The 5,639-nt window shown below is 45.5% G+C and overlaps 1 protein-coding gene across 1 annotated transcript in view; it reads left to right on the top strand.

Moving 5' to 3' along the window:
- The window catches only part of Tekt5 (tektin 5), a 35,412-nt gene that overhangs the window by 2,931 nt on the left and 26,842 nt on the right, over positions 1–5,639 (top strand). The gene's annotated exons all lie outside the window — the stretch shown is intronic.

Below are 5,639 nucleotides of genomic sequence, written 5' to 3'. Positions count from 1 at the left end.
AAAAAAAAAAAAAAGAAGAAGAAGAAGGCTTCCTTAAATTTAATGTCTTTTGGAAGGGAAGTGTTTTGTGGGGTGTTGTTTAGTTAGATTTTCTATAACTGTAAAGAGACACATGACCATGGCAACTCTTATAAGGGAAACCTTAGGGTCGGCTTACAGTTCAGAGATTTACTCCATTGTCACCATGGTGGGAAGTGTGGCAGAGTGCGGGCAGATACCATGCTAGAGAAAGAGCTGAGAGTGCTATACCTTTATCCACAGGCAGCAGGAAGAGAACTGTTGGTCACTGAGCCTGAGCTTGGGTATCTGAGACCTCAAAGCCCAACCCCACAGTGACCCACTTCCTCCCACAAGTCCACACCTCCTAGTAGTGTATGAGTGTATGGGGGCCATTCCTATTCAAACCACCACATTCCACTCCCTGGCCCCCAAAGGCTTGTAGTCATATCATAAAGCAAAAATGCATTCAGTCCAACTATCACAGTCTCAACCATATTTAAAAGTCCAAAGTCTCTCCCGAGACTCATGGCAATCTCTTAACTGTAATCCCCTATAAAAACAAAATAAAAAATCAGATCATATACTTTCAACATACAATACACTATTGTTCCAAACAGGAGGAAATACTGGACCAAAGCAAGACTGAAAACCAGCTGGGCAAACTCCACACTCTGCATCTCCATGTCTGATGTCAAAACTCTCTTCAGATCCCCGGCCTCTTTCAGCTGTTAGTGCAACACACTTCTCTTGGGTTGGTTTCACTCCCTGTTAACATCTTTCCTCGGCAGGAATCCCATGACTCTGACATTGCCAACATCTTGGGGTCTCCAAGGCAACCCAGGCTTCACCTTTTTTCATAGCTTCCTGCATTGGCTTTTTAGGCCTCTGTTCAGGGCCATCCCTGACACATGCCTGGCCTCAGCAGCTTTCCTTAGTCACAGAGGAAGATCCCATAATCCCTTTCTTTTGTCCTCGACTTCAAAGCCAGGACCATAAGGCCAAAGCTGCCGAGTTCTGCTTCTTGCTGGGGCTGGAACATCGCCCCCCTCGTTCACTTACATCTTCATCAGCTTTCTGTTTTTCATCAACACCTAAGTCTGCCTGTACTGAAACTTGCTCTGTAGACCAGGCTGGCCTTTAACTAGAAATCTGCCTGCCTCTGTCTCCAGAGTGCTGGGATTAAAGGCGTGCGCCACCATGCTTAGACCTAAACCATTCTTTAATTCCTTTTCACAGGTTGTAAGTTTTGCTGTGTGGGGTCTTGCCCTGAGGTCACTACTCCCTTTATTTCATTTAACATAAGGATTTTTTTTAAAAAATCTATTTATTTCCTTGAATACAGGACTTACTTCCTTTTCTCCTCATCTTGTACATTTTGTATTTTTACTGTCTCAGTTTGCTCCTTTTCATTAAAGATCTTCGTTAGAGTTTAACACTAATAACCCCACGACAGAGTCTATGCTAGGCTGTTTTGAGATTTCCTCTGCCAACAGAATTAATCCTTAAATTTAGCCTCGGGCAGACTCTTTTGAACAAGGCAGAAAGCAGCCACATTCTTCACCAAAATATCACAAGATCAGTCTCTAGGCTACATGCTAATATTCTTCTCCTTTGGAACTGAGTCAAGCCCCACACAGGCCAAATCACCCTCAGCACCCCTGTCTTTCATGATCCTACTGGGGTGGCCCATTAAGCAGGACTTACAACATTGAACTGCTTTTCTAACCCACAGTCCCAGGATCTAGATTCCTTCAAACAAAAGCATGGTCAGGCCTCTCACAGCAATACCCCAGTCCTTGGTACCAACTTCTGTCTTAGTGTTCTATTTCTGTGACAAGAATCATGACCACAGAAACTCTTATAAAGGAAAACATTTAATTAGGCCAGCTTATAGTTCAGAGTTTAGTCCCCGTGATCACCATGGCAGGAAGCATGGCAGTGTGCAGGCAGACATGGTGCTGGGGAAGGAGCTGAGAGCTGTCGTCTGGATCTGAGGGCAGCGGGAAAAGAGCTGTCAGTCACTGTAGTTGGTTGTTTTTAATTCTTTACCCTTTGGGGGACCGCCACCCAACTCCCAAACCAATCGCACATGGAGTCTTATTGTTTCTTATAAATAAGCCTTAGCTTGGCTTGTTTGTAACCAGATTTTCTTATCTTTAATTATCTCATCTATCTTTTGCCTCTGAGCTTTTATCTTTCTCTATTTCTGTATACCTTTCTTCTTTCTCGATGGCTTGCTGTGTAGTTGGGTGGCTGACCCCTGCTGTCCTCCTTTCCTTGTTCTATCTTGCTCCTCCTCCTCCTCCTAGATTTCTCCTTCTCTGTGTTCTCTCTGCCTGCCAGCCCCACCTATTCTTTCTCCTGCCTCACTATTGGTTGGTCAGCTCCTTATTAGACCATCTGGTGTTTCAGACAGCCAAAGTAACTCATCTTTACAGAGTAAAACAAATGCAGCATAAAAGAATGCAACACATCTTTGCATCATTAAACAAATGTTTCACAGCATAAACAATTGTAATACATTTTAAAATAGTATTCCACAACAAGTCACTGATCTTGGACTTGAGCATCTGAAACCTTTAAAGCCCACCCCCACAGTGACATACTTCCTTCAACAAGGCCACACCTCCTAATTTTGTCACTTCCTATAAACCAAGAATTCAAACACATGAGTCTACGGAGGTCATTCCTATTCAAACCACAACAGGTGTTACTTCATGCAGCCTAGGCTGACCTCAAAATTACTATGTAGCCCAGGATGACCTTGAACTCTTGGTTCTCCTGCCTTTGCCTCTCAGGCACTGGGATTACATTTACCACCATACTGGGTCTATCTGTACTTGGGAACTGTGAAGTAAGCACTCTACCAATGGAGCTATAGCCCCAGACCCATTTTAACATCTTAACTCCTGAATCCCCTTCCTCCATAACCTGTACTAAAGCTCTGGTCTGCCCCTCTCCATTCCGCTCCAATTTTCTTGTTCCTCTGACCTCAGGGTCTTTGTGCCTGCAGCAGCCTCGTCCTCATTCCTATTTGCCGTTGCCTGTTCTTCTCATGTCTCGTGTCACTACCTGTCTTTCCTTCTTGACCACCCACTGGGTACTCCCTACCCACGATGTCACCTTATTTTCATTGCATTCCTTGTCAAAATCTTATCATCTTTTAAGTATTTGTGTGTGTGTGTGTGTGTGTTCATGAATGAGCACCATGATATGCATGTGGAGGTCAAAGGACAACTTGCAAGGTGGCCTCTCTTTCTCCACGACATAGTTCCTGGGGACTAAATCTGGTCGTTAGGCTTGGCAGTAAGTGCCTTTACCTGATGAACCATCTCTAATTTCTCAAGGTGTTCTCTTTGCTCTATGGAATGCAGACTGTTGTAGCAGGGCTGTTCTTGTGGTCACGTGCTCTTCTCCAGCCTCTCAATGGAGCAGAGCTCAGAGGAGGCCCTCCAAGCTCCTGGACAGCAAGTCACTGGATCCCCCTCCTTTCTGAGCTCTTTGGTGCCTTTGCTCCTAGAACCCTCTGCTCCCTTCTTGGGCCTGTTTGCCTTTATGATGTCACAGACAGGCAAGTGGCTGATCACCATTGTTCCTCAGTCCCTTGAGAACTTCCTTAGACAAACAGCTCATTGTCTGACCTGCAGTTGTGCTCAGGTCCCCAAGACCCCTGGAGAGGAGGCCAGGGACTGTGGCAATGCTGCCTTGGTCTCACAGGACCCTGCCCCCTTTCCGTAGCTTGCCTTCTACTTGAACAGCACCAAAAAAAGGTGTACAAGGATAGCCATAGAGACTGTCTTAGTTACTGTTGTGTACAGACACCATGACCAAGGCAACTCTTATAAAAGAAAGAATTTAATTGGGAGCTTGCTTACAGGTTTACAGGAGTAGTCCCTGATCATCATGGTGAGAAGCAGACAGGAATGGCACTAGAGCAGTTACTGAGGGCTTCACATCCTGACCACAGGTAGCAGGCAGGGAGAAACTCACCCCAAAGGCTCTCCACCAAGGCCACACTTCCTAATTTACCAACTGGGGACTAAGCGTGTGTGTGTGTGTGTGTGTGTGTGTGTGTGTGTGTGTGTGTGTGTGTAAATTCATGTATATGAATTTATGGGTGGGGGGGCATTCTCATTCAAACCACCACCACAGGATCCATTGACTTTTCTCAAGCTATAACAAATTCCTTCAAGAGCAGCTGAGGAAAGGGTTTATTTTGACTCACAGTTTGAGGGAACGGTCCATCATGGTGGGGGAGGGCATGGTGGCAGGAGTGTGAGGCAGCTGGTCACATGGTGTCTGCAGCCAGGAAGCAGAGAGAATAGTGCTGGTGCTCATGAGATGATACCAGTGAAGATGTTCCATCTCAGACAGGGTTCTACATGAGGTCTTCACACGTGTAGGTGGACATAATCTGCTCATAAACCTGACTGGTGAGATAGTGCACCAACCCTGAGCCCGTGTATGGATGAAGACATAGTGGGGCTGAGAGGTCACCCAACGTGTCCAAGTGCACACAGTAGGAAGTGGCTAAGCCTGAGTTTGAACCCAAGAAACAGGAGGACTGCAGCTATCTGAAATGATAGCTTGGCTTTATCGTGGTTTGGGAAAGCTTAGGGACAACTTGCAGAGAATGGGAAGGGGTGTTAAACCTGTGATCAAAGACCCATCAGTAACAGCTCACAATGTCAGAGGGTTTTAATTGTGATTGATTGACCCTGTGCACCTGGTCCAAATACCATGGCACTGGGAATGTGTGGCAGAGGCTGGTCACTTCCTAGCCGACAGGAAGCAAAGACAAAACACAGGAAGAGACAACGGCTTGTGAGAGATATTCCTTGTGGTGGTATGAAAGAAAATGGCCCTCAAAGGGAGTGGCACTTTAGGAGGTATGGCCTTGTTGGAGCAGGTGTAATCTTGTTGGAGGAAGTATGTCACTGTGGAGGTGGGCTTTGAGGTCTCATATATGCTCAAGATACCACCCAATGTCTGAACTCACTTCCTGTTGCCTGTGAAAGACATAGAACTCTCAGCTCCTCCAGCACCATGGCTGCTTGAACGCTGCCATACTCCCAGCCACCATTCTCCCTGCCACGATGATAATGGACTTAACCTCTGAAATTGTATGTTGCTGCCTCAATTAAATGTTTTCTTTTATAAAAGTTGCTGTGGTCACGGTGTCTCTTTTCAGAAATAGAAATCCTAAGACACTCCCTATGACCTACTTCCTCCCCCTAGACCTCACATCTGACCTGAATCCATTGATGATCCATGTCCTCCTGAGCCAGTCACCTCTGGAATTACCTTCATGGGCACATCGAGAGTTGATCTCCTCTGTCTATCATCTATCTATCTATCTATCTATCTATCTATCTATCTATCTATCTATCTATCCATCCATCCATCCATCCATCCATCCATCCATCCATCCATCCATCCATCCATCTATCTATCTATCTATCTATCTATCTATCTATCTATCTATCCATCCATCCATCCATCCATCCATCCATCCATCCATCCATCCATCCATCCATCTATCTATCTATCCATCCATCCATCCATCCATCCATCCATCCATCCATCCATCCATCCATCCATCTATCTATCTATCTATCTATCTATCTATCTATCTATCT

Source organism: Microtus ochrogaster, chromosome 7, assembly GCF_000317375.1.
Source record: "Microtus ochrogaster isolate Prairie Vole_2 chromosome 7, MicOch1.0, whole genome shotgun sequence".
Lineage (NCBI taxonomy): Eukaryota > Metazoa > Chordata > Mammalia > Rodentia > Cricetidae > Microtus > Microtus ochrogaster.
The sequence above is the reverse complement of the archived record's forward strand: the minus strand, read 5'-3'. Positions and strand labels throughout refer to the sequence as shown.